This window comes from Stomoxys calcitrans, chromosome 4 (assembly GCF_963082655.1).
Source record: "Stomoxys calcitrans chromosome 4, idStoCalc2.1, whole genome shotgun sequence".
NCBI lineage: Eukaryota > Metazoa > Arthropoda > Insecta > Diptera > Muscidae > Stomoxys > Stomoxys calcitrans.
Genome location: NC_081555.1, coordinates 132,577,904 through 132,596,622, shown reverse-complemented (window position 1 = coordinate 132,596,622; position 18,719 = coordinate 132,577,904). Strand labels below are relative to the sequence as shown.

The 18,719-nt window shown below is 41.6% G+C and overlaps 1 protein-coding gene across 1 annotated transcript in view; it reads left to right on the top strand.

Annotated features, from left to right (window-relative positions):
* LOC131997027 (uncharacterized) overlaps window positions 1-18,719 on the top strand; it is a 341,371-nt gene that overhangs the window by 248,421 nt on the left and 74,231 nt on the right. The gene's annotated exons all lie outside the window — the stretch shown is intronic.

The following is an 18,719-nucleotide window of genomic DNA, read 5'->3' as shown; positions in this document are numbered from 1 at the left end:
CATAAGAAGCTCATTTACATAAGATTTGGAAGACTAAGATAGGCAAAGATCCTAATGCTGAAACATCAGGCAGTACAGAGAATGGAAACTCAATACAGCCTAACGAACAGGAACCAGGGGCGATTGAACCACATCCACTTTCTAAAGACTCGGAAGACAAGGATAGGCAGAGAACCTAATATGATGATGGCAGTGCAGTGACGGGAAACCCAATGCAGCCTAAAGAACAGGGATCAGACGATTATACCATCAACCACTCCCAAGAAGCCTATTTAATGGAGGGCCAATGATTGAAGTCATCCAGATAAACCCACCGGAACGAGAGAGCTACTCACGCTTTGATGAAGAAAATCAGCAAGGGCAAGATTCATATTGCCTTAATTCAGGAGCCATGGCGACCCAGAACCAAGTTTCTGAACTAAACCATATCAACTACCAATTATTCTATGCTAACACTGGAACTTGGCTGAGGATCTGCGTTATTTGTCATAAAAATTAAAATTATGTATTTTCCCCAAAGTTGTCAACGTCGGATGCAAAAGTGTGAAACAGAAAGGCGGTGGAGCATACCTGTCATTACTTTATCTATCTTTCGACTATCCGACACCGCCACCTATGTCGGAGCTACAACGGTTGGTGAGGAAAGCCAAACCGACAGGAAATGAGGTTCTAATAGGGTGCGATGCGAACTCTCACCTCATTTCGTGGGGAAGTACCAACACTAATAAGCAGGTCCAAGCCCTTTCAGAATTCTTGAATACTAACGATCTGGGTTAGGTTAATATTGGAAACACTGCTAATTCTGTTAATAGGATTGGGGAGGAGGTTTTAGATGTGACAATATATTCGAAAAATCTAATCAATGAGGTTCAGGATTGGAGGGTCTCCATGAAGCATTCCTTCTCAGACCATCACTATATTAGATTTAGAATAGCACCAACAGCGCTAAATCCGATAAGCTTCCGTAATTAATTGAAAACCAACTGGCCGAAATTCGGAAGACTACTCAGAAGAAGACTTGGTCAAGATAATTTAGATTGTCCAAGGATAGCAGACATCAACGACAATGTCAACAAGATTACGACTGCACTAGTGCAGTCTTTCGAAGATAGTTGTCATCTCCGAGAAAGGAAATCGGCCCAAGAAAAAACCTAGATGATCGGAGAGATTCGCAACATTGAGAAAAAGACTTTATAACAGAGCTCGACGTAAGTTAGCGGAATTTTACTGGGATGTGTATTACACACCGCTCAAGGAATACAATAAAATTACCAGAGCGACAAAACGTGGCTCCTGGAAGCTTTTCTGCGAACAGGTCGATAGTGTTAATGACGCCGCGAAGATGAAAAATGTTCTCTCAAAACCCATGTCAAAACTGAAACGTTAGAAGACGACATGGAAGTGACGCCAAGACGACGGAGAACATGTTGAGGCTTTTGATGAAAACGTTTCTGTCAACAGGATACGACGGGGCTCACGGAGACACCGGAATTTGGGAATATGGTGAAGGAATCCTTGAGGAGCTTCAAACCATTTAAGTCACCCGGACCTGATGGAATATTTCCGGCGTTACTACAAAAGTAGGCCGACTATTTTCACACCATGCCTTGACTTGGCAGAAGGCAAGGGTGCTATTTATACCCAAGCACTGCAAGGCACCAAAAAAGCCTCCAAACTTATAAGACTTACGTCCTTTCTACTCAAAACCATGGAACGTATTGTGGATACGATGACAATGAGTAGGACATCCAGCGAACTGCTCAAGGGAAGGTTGGTGGAGACTGCACGAGGTTCTGCATAAAATAGAAGAATCCTTTGATGTCGGTTTGCATCGCCATCGCGGGGGACACACTGATCTAATCATTAGACCAGTATCGGGTCCATATGCTAAGGAGCAGGTGGATAATTTGCGGGTCCTATGACATCAATATAAGGGAGAAGGTGGCGCAAGGCACGTCACAGGGAAGCATTTTATCTCAATTATTACGGATGCTGACTGATTTGAAGGGATTTGAACCCGTCTGCTATGCATACAATGTTATAATCCTTCTTAGTGCTAAGGATCCGAACCTGTTATGCTAAGGATCCGAACCTGTTATGCAGAAGGGCCGAAAGGGTCTTGTATATGGCATATGACAGAGCTTGACCCAGGTGTCTCAATGTTAACCCAGAGAAGACTGAAATATGTCTGTTATCGAGGAAGACGAAGGTGGTCCAATTTGACGCAGCACGTTTCCTCAACAAATCTATTTCGATATCTGACAGGATCAAATACTTAGGAGTGATCTTGATTGGAAGTGTCACATTCAGGAGCGTACTCAGAAGGCACACAGATGTTGGGCACCATGAAGGCTGGCCAAAGGCTCGAAATGGGGCCCGAATCCGAGGATAGTCCACTGGATCTATAGGAGCGTGATTAGACCAATACTTACTTACGCCTCATTAGTTTGATGGACTGCTGTGGAGAAAATGTGCAACATAAGGACCATACAACAGGTTAGATAACATGTTGTCTTGGCATAGGCGGAGTGATGAGGACCACGCACACTAGGGGACTGAAGACTATTCTAGACATCCGACCATAGACATACAGACTAAATGTGAGGCAGCCACTACGGCTATGAGACTTAAGGCGATGGGAGAATGGATTGAGGATGGGAGCAGCCCATACCATTGCGGTATAACCTATTCAACGATAGGAAATCTGGATGGAAGGAAAGAGGTTTCCGATCGGATATCTGAGACGACACTTGAGGTCGAGTGCGAGGCTCTGCTGCCAATGGCACAGACTTGGATTGACGGAACCCTAGTATTGCCATCTGTGAGATCATGTTACACGAATGGATCAAAGCTAGAGGACAGAGTGGGTCTGGGGGTCTACATTGATAGCCCAAGGACTGAGATCTGTTTTAGACTGTCTGACCATAATACGGTCCTGTAAGTGGAGATCCGGGCGATCACGGAATGCGTGAGGTGGTGTGGTGCTAAGGTGAGGACTTCGGGTGTGACCATTTTCACGGACAGTAAAATGGCCATAAGAACCAAGACGATAAGGTCACGAACAGTCTTGCAGTGTTAGGAGAATATTAACGCCATCTCTGAGGAAGGCACAATCCGCATCGTTCGGGCGCCGGGCCATAAGAAAGGGGAAATGAAAGGGCAGACGATTTGGCGATGAAGGCCAAAGGACTACCGTCAATAAACTTGGTTAACCCTAACCCCTTCGGGTCGACGCAGTCCGAATTAAGGGTGTGGGCAAAAAACGCGCATGTAATTTTTTGGAACAGCGAAGGAGTCGGTAGGACGGCAAAAATCCTATGGGGTGTTCCGGATCATGAGAGGACGAGGCTATGGCCGAAAGGAAGTTAGAAGGAGGTCAGTATAGCTTTTAGTATCATAACGGGATACGTGGAGATCATAGTTTCACTTATGCCGAATCGGTGCGGCAAGTGATAGCTTGTGTAGGGCTTGTGGGGAAGATGATACGTTGGAGCATTTCCTATGTCATTGCCTGGCTTTCGGGTATAAAAGACACCGGAACGTAGGTGGGGACACAATAGCAGACATGAACCAACTTAGTGGAGTGGTATGAAAAGCAAATAAGGATTTTGTAATTGGCACGGAATTTCTAACTTATAATTTTTCCTTACGAGGTTACTTTTCATACCCATCACCGTAGGTTAGGGTATATACTCGTTTAGTCATTCCGTTTGCAACACATCGAAAGATCAATTTCTGACCCTACAAAGTATATATATCGGATCGTCGGAAAATTCTAAGACGATTTAACGAAGTCCGTGTGTTTATCCGTCTGTTGTAATCACTCTACAGCCTTCAAAAATTGAGATATTGCGCTGAAATTTGGCACAGATAAGTCTTTTTGATGCACGCTGGTAAAGCCAAATCGGACCATATTTGGATATAGCTGCCATATAGACCGATCTGCCGATAAAGGGTCTAATGCCCATAAATGCTTTATGTTTTATCCGATTTCGCTGAATTGGAAATATTGAGTAGCTTAAGGCTTCCCGACATCTGACCCAACTATGGTTCAGATTGGACTATATTTAGATATAGCTGCCATATATACCTATTTGCCGATAAAGGATCTGAAGTCCATAAAAGCTTTATTTATTGGGTTGCCCAAAAAGTAATTGCGGATTTTTAATATAGTCGGCGTTGACAAATTTTTTCACAGCTTGTGACTCTGTAATTACATTCTTTCTTCTGTCAGTTATCAGCTGTTACTTTTAGCTTGCTTTAGAAAAAAAGTGTAAAAAAGGTATATTTGATTAAAGTTCATTCTAAGCTCTATTAAAAATGCATTTACTTTCTTTTAAAAAATCCGCAATTACTCTTTGGGCAACCCAATATTACCCGATTTCGCTGAAATTTCAAACAGTGTGTTAGTTTAAGCCTTCTGACATCTGACCGAAATATGGTTCAGATCGGACTTTGTCTAGATATAGCTACCATATAGACCGATATCCTGATTAAAGGTCTGAAGCCCTTTATTTTTTAACCGATTTCTCTGAAATTTAAAACAGTGAGTAATTTTACGTCTCCCGACATCTGACCTAATTATGGATAAAATTGGACTATATTTAGATATAGCTGCCATATAGACCGAAATCCAAATAAAGGGTCTGAAGCCCATCAAATCGTTATTTTTTAAACAATTTCGTTGAGATTTGGAATAGTGAGTAGTCTTATGCCTCCCAACATTGGACACAAGTATGGTTCAGATCGGACTATATTTAGATATAGCTGCCATATAGACCGATCTCCAAATAAAGGGTCTGAAGCCCACAAAAGCATTATTTTTTAAACGATTTCGCTGAAATTTGAAACAGTGAGTAGTTTTACGTCTCCCAACAGAGAACCCTAATATGGTTCAAATCGGACTATATTTATATAGCTGCCATATAGACCGATCTGCCGATAAAGTGTCTGAAGCACATATAACCTTAATTTATTACCCGATTTCACTGAAATTTGAAACAGGGAGTAGTTTAAAGCATCCCGACATTCGCCCAAATTTGCCTGCCATATAGACCGATCGGCTGTTTAAGGGTTTGAAGCCCAAAAAAGCTTTATTTATTACCCGATTTCGCTGATATTTAAAGCAATGGGTTATTTAAGCCTCCCGGCATCTGACCCAAATATGGTAAAAATCGGACTGTATTTAGATATAGCTGTCATATAGACCGATATGCCGATTAAAGATCTGTAGCTCATGAAAGCTTCACTAATTACCCGATTTTGTTGAAATTTGAAATACAAAATTCAACAGTGACTTATATTTATTAGACCAATCAATGTCCGTGCCCAATTTGGGTGCACAAGTTATCCAATTTGCACCGGATTGTGACAAAAGGTTTTTTACATATATACCCGAGATGGTTGGTATCCAAAGGTCGGCCGGGCCGAAATTGATGCCTTTTTATTTGTTAGTTTTCAGAGCGCAAAACAAGCCGATTACTGGCTTAGGTGTATGTCCATAGTGGCGGATTAACATTCGCACCCTTCTTTTCAATCTAACCTATTTTAACCCATTCCTCCACACTAGAAGGCCTTGGACAAGCTCCCAGTAGTTGCAAGAAAAGTAAAATAATTGTTTGCTAATGTCACAAACTTTATACCCCGGATAGCCTATATATTTGCCGACTTATATGGTATCTCATTGAATATCCTTTTTTCCTATTGATTCCTACCAGTGTTTTTGGGTCGTTGCAAAAGCAGATTGTCACTATAACTTAATATCGCATGTTTGCCTCAGGTCTTTTATGAACCAACCTATCCCTTTGAAGGAAGGGGTAATGTCGAATACAAGAAACGCCCTTTATTAATTAACATATGCGTATTGTGTTTTACACTTTGGCTTATAATGTGTATCCATTATAACTCCTGAAATGCCTTCAGGTGTAAAACCTCATGAATTCCTTTACTGACCAACCATATGGGCAAACACATGTACATACGATACATATGTAAATTGTCCACGATTTATCAGGAAGTGTTCGTTGTACATACAACAAAACGACACAAAAGATAAAATATGAATTCATTATAAATGATGAGAGTTCACTTTCAATTCCCACAATGATATTTTTCTTATATCATTGTTTTATTGTCTTTATTAAGTCGAAGGTGTATTAGGATCAACCTGAGGCAATGAAGGTAAATTTAGCGAAAATTTGGCTGGAAATGATGTTAAGTTTCGAGAAAAAAAATTATACCCACTACCATAGGGGGTATATTCATTTAGTCATTCCGTTTGCAACACTTTCAAATATAAACTTCCAACTTTCTAAGGATCTTTGTAAAGTTCTAAGACGATTTTATGATGTCCGTGTGTCTGTCCGTCTATTATAATCACTCTACAGCCTTCAGAAATTGAGATATGGGGCTGAAATTTTGCTCACATCCGTATTTCAAAAATAGGCATCTTAAGTTCTTCATCGGGACAGATGGGACTTTATATTGCGTTGCCCAAAAAGTAAATGCGGATTTTTCATATAGTCGGCGTTGACAAATATTTTCACAGCTTGTGACTCTGTAATTGCATTCTTTCTTCTGTCAGTTATCAGCTGTTACTTTTAGCTTGCTTTAGAAAAAAAGTGTAAAAAAAGTATATTTGATTAAAGTTCATTCTAAGTTTTATTAAAAATGCATTTACTTTCTTTTAAAAAATCCGCAATTACTTTTTGGGCAACCCAATATATATACCGATGTTCTGAAAGTCGCATTTATTGCCCGATTTCGCTGAAATTTGGAACAGTGAGTTGTAAAGAGTGATTTTTAGCTATTATCTTTTTGGCAACACTGGTTTAATCAGCTCACCCACGTTTCGTATTTTGTTTCACGGTCAAACATCTTCAGTTCGGTCTATAATTTTATTATCAAAATGCGTGCTTTGTTAAGAAAGTTCATGGCGCGCTTCTTTCATTTTATGGACGAAGCACATTTTTGGCCCAATGGGCCGTGCCGAACTCAACACGTTTTTACTTGTTTCATCTTTGCGGTGTAATAACGCTGTTGACCTTTTCGCAGAAAAGCTTCCAGGAGGCACGTTTTATCGCTCTGATCATCTTATTGTATTACTCGTGTCATGTGGATTACACATCCCAATAAACTTCCGCGTTTTTACGATGTGCTCTATTAAGAAGTCTGCGAACTGTTTCCCAATTTTGCAAATCTCCTCGTTCATCCAGGGTTATTCTTGGGCTGATTTTCTTTCTTGAAGAGGACAAATATTTTTGAAAGACCCCTCTATTGAAGGCTTAATCCTGTTGACATTATCGTCAATCTCCTTGATGCTTGTACAGTCTGTGGTATCGTGGACAATCAATCCTTCCTCTGAGTAGTCTTCCGAAAAAAATACCAGTCAAATTTTCTTTTAAGACAAAATTTCAGAGAAATTTTCTCCAAACAACTTTCTTTGACAATTTCTTCAGAGTCTGATGTATGTGGAAACTATTCAGCTATTCCAAACTTGATAGTACCAGTTAATCCATTAACGACGAATGGGGAGAAAAATACCCAAGTATAGAGCTGTCTTAAAAAAATCTAGTTCGAGTCAGGTAAGAGATTTGGCGACGAAGTAGACGAACGAAATATGTAAAATCAAATCTCGTCATATTAGCTCATGTTTTGGGCAGGGCTGCGGAGTCCAGCAATTTGACTAGACTCCAACTCCGACTCCAGGCAAATATGCCCGACTCCTACTCTGCAACCTTGGCTTTAATGGAAAATGCAAATGCTAATTTGGCACATGAACATTCCATTAAAGAACAGGGGCAAACTTCTCACATATCAATGAGTGCTGTACGATTGAAATTTGCTAGGTTAAGTTAGGTGAGGTTTGGTTTAAGTGGCAGTCAGGAACAGAAGATGGAAAATGCCTTCCAGTTCCTACCGTTGAACCATCCATATCGCTTCAAAAAGTCCAATAACTTACGAATGTTTACATCCGCTAAACCTAACAGCTTCTCAAAGAAATGAGAACCTCAAGTGGAACTCCTTCTGACTGCTCGTGTGGGACACACACACAAAAGGTGTCCTATAGTCTCTTCTTCTTCGATGTCCTCACAGCTTCTGCAAAAGTCGTTGCTGGCAACCTTCAGTCTGTCAGCATGTTTTCCGATTAGACAGTGACCTGTCATGATGGACACAATGACTGAGATGTCTGCCAATGACAGCAAAGCGGTAGACCTTTTCAAGTCTAGATTAGGCCACATAGTATTGAAAAAAACTTAGTTATCACTAAGTCTTTTTTTTAATCAATTCAAATTTCCATATCAAACGATTTTCAGTGGTAAAGATGTAATTTTCCGGTCTATATTTCTTGTTGAAGTAAAAATGGTGGCAACCTTAATTTTAAGGTTTGCAACTCCTTCTAAGTTTGGGGATATGTGTACTGTTAGGTCGTAATGATTGATCGACTATTTAGGGGTGAGGTGGTGTGCTAAATATATGAGCAGAATAATGATATCAGAGTCGAAGTCAACAACCGTATACCTTTCATAAGAACCCCATAGTGTCATGATTAGTGCATACAGCCGTTTGGTGGAGGGCTTCTAAAGGAGGATTGTGCACCACATCCCATCTGCCACTTGAGCACAAATTTGAATGACGCACTCCACTCAAAAATATATATTATCTTCATTGTTTGAATGGGTCAAACCACCTATTGGAGGCGATTTAAGGAGGAAAAACACCACCTAGATTCTTGAACACAAAGTGAAATATCATATTCGTAATCTGCCCCCAAATACCTTTCATTTGAGTCTCGAGTAATATTTCCATTTGGGCGGCTTTTTGGGGGTGGGACGTTTTCCAATTACTTGGACCGCTTTTTTATGTCATATTCGTTGTCTACTCCCGAATATCTTTCATTTGAGTCCTAAACTGATATGTACGTCCAATATGTTAGTTTGGACAGTTTTTGGGTTGGGTGACCCCTTGAATACTTGAACCCAGTTTTTAATGATATATTCGTATTCTTTATCTCCAATATCTTTCATTTGATACCCATATTGTCCCTATCGGTCAATTATTGATTTTAGGTAGTGTTTTGGGGTAACGGGTGAGGGCCAATTTGTCTGCTTGGAGGAGTTCTGGGGTTAGAGCGACTTTCTGGGTACTTGGACCCAATTTTAAATACCATATTCGTATTCTACTCCTCAACACCATCCATTTGATACCCATATTATCTTTATCGGCCCACTTTTGAATTTGGGTGGTGTTTTTGGGGTTACGGGGGAGGGTCCGCCCCTTCCGATATCAACAAATTATAAAACCTTTTCCTTCTTTCTAACCATATTCGTAATCTACTCCTGAAAACCTTACATTTGAGTCCAATATTATCATGATCGCCTAATAAACCCATCCATTGGATCCGGTTAAGTATTGAGCGATAGGTGGACTTTTGAAGCGCCGTCCACCAGACCACAACACCATATAGCATTATAGGTCTGACAACTGCTGTATATACCCAATGCATGACACGCGGTCTAAACACCCAAATTTTGCCAATGGCTCTCTTGCAGGTGTATAGGACATGAGTTGCCTTTCTTGCCCTTTCCAAAATGTTGGATTTTAAGTTCAATTTCCTGTCCAGCAAAACACCCAGGTATTTTGTGCTTTCTCTAAATGGAACATTCTCTCCACCCAAGGAGACAGGTTCCACTGAAGGCAACTGGTGTCTCCTTCTGAAAAGAACTACTTCTGTCGTGGACGAATTTATATCGAGACCATTTTCGGTAGCCCACTTTGCTGTTGCACGTAGAACTTCCTGAAGTATATCTCTTAGAGTGCAAGAAAACTTTCCCCTTGCCGCACTTTTACACCTTTTCCTTTCAGAGACAATAATATATTGTCAATGGCTATGTTTCAAAGTAGAGGAAACAGTACACCTTCTTTAGGTGTTCCTCTGCTGACTTATCTTTTTAGATCCACAGATCCCAAGCCTGCCGTAATGCATCTTTAAGTAAGTTAGTTATTGAAAAACTTTCTTACGGTAGAGTTGATGCCTAAAAACTCCAACTCCTTCATGATTGACGTCGGTTTTACTTAATTAAAAGCACCTTCAATGCCAAGAAATCCAACCATTATATATTCCTGGACAGCGCGAGAACTCTCTATGTAGCCGACTAGGTCGTGAAGGACTGTTTCAGTGGATTTGCCTTTACTATTGTGTTGCCCAAAAAGTAATTGCGGATTTTTCATATAGTCGGCGTTGACAAATTTTTTCAACGGTTTGTGACTCTGTAATTGCATTCTTTTTTCTGTCAGTTATCAGCTGTTACTTTTAGCTTGCCTTAGAAAAAAAGTGTAAAAAAAGTATATTTGATTAAAGTTCATTCTAAGTTTTATTAAAAATGCATTTACTTTCTTTTTCAATAAATGCATGCTGCTGCTGCGACAGGCGATCTCCAGGGATCTTTGCCCTAAGATATGTTTCTATCAACCTCTCAAGAGTCTTCCACATAAAGGATGGCAGATAGATAGGGTTTTCCTGCTTTCGGAAAATGACCTTGTCCCTCCATCCCACAGGTATATATGACATGCTGATTCAAGCAGTCTATATCTCCCTAAGCCAGGAAACCAGTCTATCAGACACAGCTTGTAATTCAACCGGTGATACATCATCAGGGCCTGGCGACTTAAAGTAATCGAAACTTCTTATCGCCCAAAGGATTTTCGGCCCAGACACAATTTCCCTAATAACATTCGACCAATGCATTCCAGTGACAACCTCTTCTGTAGCCACGTTGTCCGTTGGAGAATTTCCCAGGAATTGTGTATCAACGAATAGTTCTAGTGTTTCCTCACTAGACATTGTCCATACATTCTTTGACTTCTGAATATACCCCACCGTAATAGGTCTCGACGACAGAATCTTCCTTAGTCTAGAGGCCTCAGATGTATCCTCCACCGAGCTGCAGAATTCTACCCAGCACTTGTTTTGCCCCTTTTTCAGCTCGCCCCTATATTTTCTCAGCTCAGCCTTGTAGATATCTCAATCGTGTGGTGCTCTTATGGCTTTTGTTGTGTTTAAGAGATTTCTGTAGTCCTTTCTTAGACCAACCAGCTCTGGGGTCCACCATGGCGGTCGCTGTTCGACCCTTGGCCTGCAGTAGGACATGCTGACATAAGCGAGTCATTCAGGGTCTTCGTGATCCGCTTCACCACTATGTCTATGTCCTACGCAGTTTTTACTTCCTTTTCTGGTCTAGAAGGGATAGACATGCAGAATTTGTGCCGAAATTTATACCAATCCGTCTTTCTTCTGTTTAGCCGAGGGTCCACCTCTGCAGTATTTTCTCCAAGGCTGAACGATATAACGATGATTAGAGAAGCTATGGTCATCCAACACATTCCAGTCGCGTATTTTTCCACTTATATCTTTCGATACAAAGGTAATATATAGTACCTGCTACCTGTTCCAGCTAATAAAGGTCCGTTTATCCCCTTTATTACCAATCGCCAGATTTCAACTTATAATTTATTCGAAAAGCAGCTCGCCCCTTTCGGTGACATCCGAACATCCCCATATCTGCTGATGTTCATTAGCATCACTTCCTATAATAAGGGACTTCTTCCCTACAAAAGCGGCTTCAACCAGCGACTTAAGGTTTGAAGGCGGAATCTCTTATTCGTGTGTTATATATCGGGAAGCCAGCCAGTAATAAGACTTGTTTACTTCAAGGCTGGCTACTACCAAATCTTCAGTGCTTAGCGACGGAAGAAGAAAAACATTTCGACTACTCTTTGCATGAATACAGGCTCTGTGTCACCCTTTCTCCGTACCCTTGTGTAGTTTAAATCCCGGAATTCTAAGTCCACAAACCATTCCTTCACACACCCATGGTTCCTGGATTAGAACCAAGTCAAATCCCCCTGCCATCAGGAGGACGTTTAGTGCTGCCAAAGCGGCCTTACAATGTTGGAGATTTATCTGTAGAAACCGGACCATAGTCAGGATTCAGAACTTCCACCACTGTTATGTTAGCCTCGTCTTTTGATTCCATCAGGAGTTCATCCTTACAAGATTCGTTAGATCTTGTCATGATGAGCTTCCGTACGCATCCAGGGGCATGTGAGAAAACTATGGAACCACTCTTCCTCAGGACGTTGGACACTTGCGGTGTGAACGATTCCTCCTTAGATCCTTCACTAGCTACTGCTGTCGAAGTACTTTTTGTGTACCGTGCTTTCGCGCTGGCTCACATCTTGAGCCCAGTCCAACTGAATGACCCGCTCACACAGGGCTTTTCGGGTCCCGTTTCGATGTCATCCCCTTCTGTTTCGATTGTGGCGGGGGGATTTTGAATCTCCTGCAATCCGCCAGACCTTTGCAATGTGGTCGATAGTTCCTCAGTTAAGTCGTCTCCTAATTCCCCAACCCCACCGTTGCTATAGACCTTCAGTTTCAACTTGTTGAATCCGTAGGAAACAACCCCTTCCGACTTGTTGAGGTATGCGAGACAGCCGGAGTTTAGTTCGAATACTGCATGTCCCCAGTCACTATCAGCCTCATCCAATCTACCAATCTTCCAGTCGGTGGTTGAAAGATTGGGATAATATTCCCTTTGCCTCCAAGTATGGATTCAGGATCTGAGGAAATCGTTGGTATCCAAGTATGCGCTATTGGTCAAGAAGGAATATATTCCTTCTTGACTTAATCTAGTGCTGCACCTGGCCAGATCTCACCAGTCTTTGTTAGCGCACAACGATACATTTCAATTGAGTGTTAATCCCCGAAGGCGATTAGTCTGTATCGGCCCTGATACCAGCCTGCATCGTCATAAACTGTAGGAGACCCAGGACATTCCGAGAGGACATCGGATGATGACAGTCCATTAACAATCCCACTCCAATTATTCCTATGCAGCCCCGTCGACAACAGCCATCACCAAGCTGTCCCCAGTGACATTAGCAATGTTTCTTGGACCCATCTTACTATTGTTCGCCCTAGTTCTTCTAGGCATGGGATGTCCTCCAGGTGATCACAGCCCTTTGGTTGACGGCGGTGCAGTTTCCGAATCTAGACTTGTAGTCATTGCGTTAGCCTATGCAGGGAATCCCCGAGCCAAATTTAGGGAGTCCCTCTCCCCATTAGTGGGAGTCTTAGGATCATTCGCACCAATTCTCTCAGTAACATGGGAGCGATGCGCGTTCTACTATTCCAAGGATCAGGCTTTAATGTGATAATTGGCGTCTCAACCCAATATACCACTGCATATCTCGGTGTGCCTTTATAATTTATGACAATGTATATAAAAAGACTTTAATTGAAATGATTTTTGTGTTATTGTTGTCGCTTTGCTTTATCTGTAGGATACTGAAAACAAAAGCACACTTCCACATACCAGCCACATATTGGCATGTGTTGCACAGATGACAACGAGCCGGGAACAAGGATGAGGACGAGGACATCGTATGATGTGTCGCTGTCATAATCGAATCGAATTGAATGAATTCCTTTGTGTAGCCGTTTTTGCATCCGACTGACCGAACCGACTGTCATGTTTGTCCATTTGCCACATTTGAATGGTCAGTGTAATATTGGCCAACGGATGCGATTCATGGCATGTGTCGGTCTGTTCATCCGTTTGTTTTTCCGTTTGTGCCTCGGTCTATCGTTATGTTTGTTTCACGTTTACACAGACATTCATTGATGACTACAGCTTATGTACATATGTATGTGTGTATGTATGAGTGTCTGTCTGCCTGGATGTTTGGGAAGACCCACAGCTGATGATGGTGAAATGTATTTTGTATTGAATTTCTTTATTTTTTATTTCATACTTTTGTCCATTCTTTTTGCCAATACAGTTTTTCTTTTTGTTTTTTTTTTTGTCTTGTATATGGTTGGGTGGTTTGACTTTATGAGTTTCTGATGAAAATGTTGTCACAAAACTATGAAAACAACGAAAATCCATTTGGACAAAAACACGTGCATATCCATCGCCACATATACTAGGGGAGAATTGCGTGTCTTATTTGTTTTGCCTTTTCTTTGAAAAAAGGCTAGTAAATGTTTCACTTTTAACATAACCTAGGGTTCAAACTCAATGTGATTTTCCAGGAATTATGAATGATAAAACGATGAATACTTTGTCCTATTTGAAGGAGAAGTAATACTCAGAGAAACTGTTCAGTAAAAACAGCAAAAATGTTTGCTAAAACAACAGAAAGTTTGCTAAAAATCTGGACAGCAGCAATTTTTTGTTAAAACAGCAAACACAATCTGCCGTTTTGTACCCACCACCAAAGGATTGCGGGTGTATTCATTTTGTCATTCCGTTTGCAATACTTCAAAATATACATTCCGTCAGAAATTTTACCCATACAGAAATTTTTGTTACACATTTTTTTTAGAGAATTTTGTTTTGTTTCAGAGACCATTTCTTAGAATTTTAGATTTTGCGTTCGGGGAAAATTTCTTACAAATTTTGTCTTTAAGGAGAATTTCTTACAAAATTGTACTTTGGAAAAAAATCTTAGAAATTTTTGTCTCTGGTAAAATTTCTTAGTAATTTCGCCTTTGAAAGGAGAGTCTTAGTGAGGAGTCAGGTGACACTGGCTCTTAATTAAATACTGAGTGCCAAGGATACTCGAGATGATAAGGCGAGTTATTGGCGCCTTCACATAACCAATGGCTAACATCAGCGTCTATTTCCCAGGTTAGGGGCGGCTGGAGGCGAGCGTCGGATCTTGGAGCAAGCGGCTCGCCATAACGAGGGATACATGCGCAATCCCACAAAACCCATGCGGTTGGGGCAGTGGGCCAGTAACCCGCCCCCGGAAAACTATGAGAGCTACTATGAGAAACAAAGGAATAGTAACAAGTAAAAGCGTGCTAAGTTCGGCCGGTCCGAATCTTATATACCCTCCACCATGGATCGCATTTGTCGAGTTTTTTTCCCGGCATCTCTTCTTAGGCAAAACGGGATATAAGAAAAAATTTGCTCTGCTATTAGAGCGATATCAAGATATGGTCCGGTTTGGACCACAATTAAATTATATGTTGTAAAATGTCAGCCAATTCGAATAAGAATTGCGCCCTTTGGGGTCTCAAGAAGTAAAATAGAGAGATCGATTTATATGGAAGCTGTATCAGGCTATAGACCGATTCAGACCATAATAAATACGTATGTTGATGGTCATGAGAGGATCCGTCGTACAAAAATTCAGCCAAATCGGATAATAATTGCGACCTCTAGAGACTTAAGAAGTCAAGATCCCAGATCGGTTTATATGGCAGCTATATCAGGTTATGAACCGATTTGAACCTTATTTGACACAGTTGTTGAAAGTAAGAATAAAACACGTCATGGTAAATTTCAGCCAAATCGGATAGGAATTGCGCCCTCTAGAAGCTCAAGAAGTCAAGATTCCAGATCGGTTTATATGGCAGCTATATCAGGTTATGGACCGATTTGAACCATACTAGGCACAGTTGTTGGATATAATAACAAAACACGTCGTGCAAAATTTCATTCCGATCGGATAAGAATTGCGCACTCTAGAGGCTCAAGAAGTCAAGACCCAAGATCGGTTTATATGGCAGCTATATCAGGTTATAAAACGATTTGAACCATACTTGGCACAGTTGTTGGATATCATAACAAAACACGTCGTGCAAAATTTCATCCCAATCGGATAAGAATTGCGCACTCTAGAGGCTCAAGAAGTCAAGACCCAAGATCGGTTTATATGGCAGCTATATCAAAACATGGACCGATATGACCCATTTACAATACCAACCGACCTACACTGATAAGAAGTATTTGTGCAAAATTTCAAGCGGCTAGCTTTACTCCTTCGGAAGTTAGCGTGCTTTCGACAGACAGACGGACGGACGGACGGACATGGCTAGATCGACATAAAATTTCACGACGATCAAGAATATATATACTTTATGGGGTCTCAGACGAATATTTCGAGTAGTTACAATCAGAATGACGAAATTAGTATACCCCCCATCTTATGGTGGAGGGTATAAAAACGGACCTCCCTACCAACGCTGACGACCCATGCAAACGAAAATAGGACCATGATTTGCGGATCTGCACCTGGAATGTGCCCACTCTTCATAGAGAAGGTGCAGTATACGCACTGGCGGATGTATTAGAGAAGTACAAGGCAGATGTTACCGCCTTACAGAAAGTGCGATGGAGTGGGAATAGCGTCACTACAACACCAATCGGTGACGAACTATACTATAGCTGCCATAACACGAGGCATGAATTTGGCTGTGGATTTGTGGTTAGCCGGAGACTGAAAAACCTTGTCTCCAGCTTTACTCCGGTGGATGAGAGGCTAGCCACAATCCGCATAAAAGCCAAATTCTTTAACATCAGCCTTATTTGATCACGTTGTGATGGATGGAAGGCATTCATCCAGCGTGTTAGATGTACGATCGATCCGTGGAGCGAATATAGATTCGGATCCTTACCTTGTTGCAGCAAAGGTTCGCACCCGTTTGAAAAAGGCGAGGAAAGTACGATCTGACAATGCACGGAAGCTGGTTATTGAAAAGCTGCAAACACAACAAATGGCAGCGGCATACTCCACTCGACTGACCCAATTGAAAAGCTGCAAACACAACAAATGACAGCGGCATACTCCACTCGACTGACCCTACTGCTTGATGCAAGCACTCTTTGTTCCTATGATATAATGGCGCACTGGCAAACTATTGCCCACTCCATGGAAAATGCCGCGAAATCCGTAGTTGGGTACCGGAAGTCTCCTCCAAGAAACCCATGGTACGACCAAGAGTGTCGAGATGCTACTGAAGCCAAGAATGCAGCATATAGAGCAACCCTGTAATCAGTAGCAACGCGCCAGATGAAGGAGAGGTATCGGTAGAAAAGACGTTGGGAGAAACGTATATTCCACAGAAAGAAAAAGGAAATGGAAAGTCGTGAGTGTGAGCGAATTGAGATGTACAGGAGTCAGAATAAAGTCCGGAGATTCTACCAACGAATTAAACATCAAACCCATGGCTTTGGTGCAGGCACATCCTCCTGCAGAGACATAGAAGGAAATCTGGCAACTGACACAGTTACCAAGTTGAGGATATGGAAAGAACATTTTACCAACTGCTAGTGTCCGACGTTGGCGGCGAAGAGGATACCGCAGAACCAGATGATGGTATATAATGTTTACCTCCTAGTCAGAATTAGGTCCAAATAGCAGTGACCCGACTAAAGAACAACAAGGAAGCAGAAGCCGACGGGTTACCCGCTGAACTATTTAAGACCGGAGGCGACACGCTGATAAGGCGTATGCATCAGCTTATCTGCGCAATCTGGCTAGAAGAGCGCATACTCGATGATTTGAACCTCAGCATACTATGTCCCGCACACAAGAAAGGAGACAAATTGGAATGTGTCAACTACAGAGAAATAAGTCTCGTCCCCATCACATACAAGATACTCTCGAGCGTACTGTGTGAAAAATTAAAACCTAAAGTCAATGAGATAATTGGGCCCTATCAATGCGTCTTTAAACCTGGTAAATCCACTCTGGACCAGATATTCACACTGCGCCAAATCCAGGAAAAGACCCGAGAAGGACAAATGAACACCTACCATCTCTTTGTTGACCACAAAGCCGCCTTCGATACTCCTTTACGTTCAAAGGTATTTCAAGCCATGTCTGAGTTTGGTATCCCTGCAAAATTAATAAGACTCTGCAGGATGACACTGGCTGATACGCGTTCCTCAGTAAGAATAGGAAATAACCTCTCCGAACCATTCAATATCAAACGAGGTTTCAGACAAGGAGACAGCCTATCGTGTGATCTCTTTAATATCCTGCTGGAGAAGATTATACGAGATGCAGATGTGAATAGATATGGCACACTAATCACAAGAGAACACATGCTACTCCCCCTACGACATCGATATCATAGGTCGGTCACCGGAAGTAGTACCTTTGAAAGAATCGAAAGAAAGTCAGTGAAAATGGGTCTGGCAGTAAATGGAGATGAGACAAAATGGATGGTTTCAACTCCCAAAAAGCCTTGTACAACCGAGCAGGTAAAGAAAGTGGAGAAAGTTGGGAACCACAACTTTGAGACAGTAAGTAACTTTAGCTACCTCGGCACCGCCGTAACCGAAACGTATGACACCAGTTTTGAGATTAAGCGAAGAATAATACTGGCAAACAGATGCTACTTTGAACTAAGTAAGCAGTTTAGAAACAAGGCCACCTCTCGACAGACGACTATTACACTATACAAGACACTGATACTGCCCGTGCTGTTGTATGGTTCTGAGAATGGGTACTTGTGAAAGCAGATGAGGCAGTGCTTGGAGTATTTGAGAGAAAGATTCTTTGTAAAATATATGGACCAGTTTGCGTTAATGGAGAATATAGGTGACGTAGGAACCACGAGCTGTATGAGCTGTTTGAAGACGATAGCATAGTTACACGCATCAAAATACAACGGCTGCGTTGGCTAGGTCATTGTGTCAGATTGGATGAAGAAGCTCCAGCAAAGAAGTCTTTTGAAGGCGAAAAGCCCGATGGAAAGATCGAAACTTGGTGCCAGAGATTTTAGAATGAGCGCAGAAGATCGAGGCGTTTGGGACGCTATCCTACGTTCGGCTAGTGGAACAAATATTCTGTCATAGCCAATTAAAGTAAGTAAAGTAATATCGCCTTAAAGGAAAATTTCTTAGAAATTTTGTTTTAAA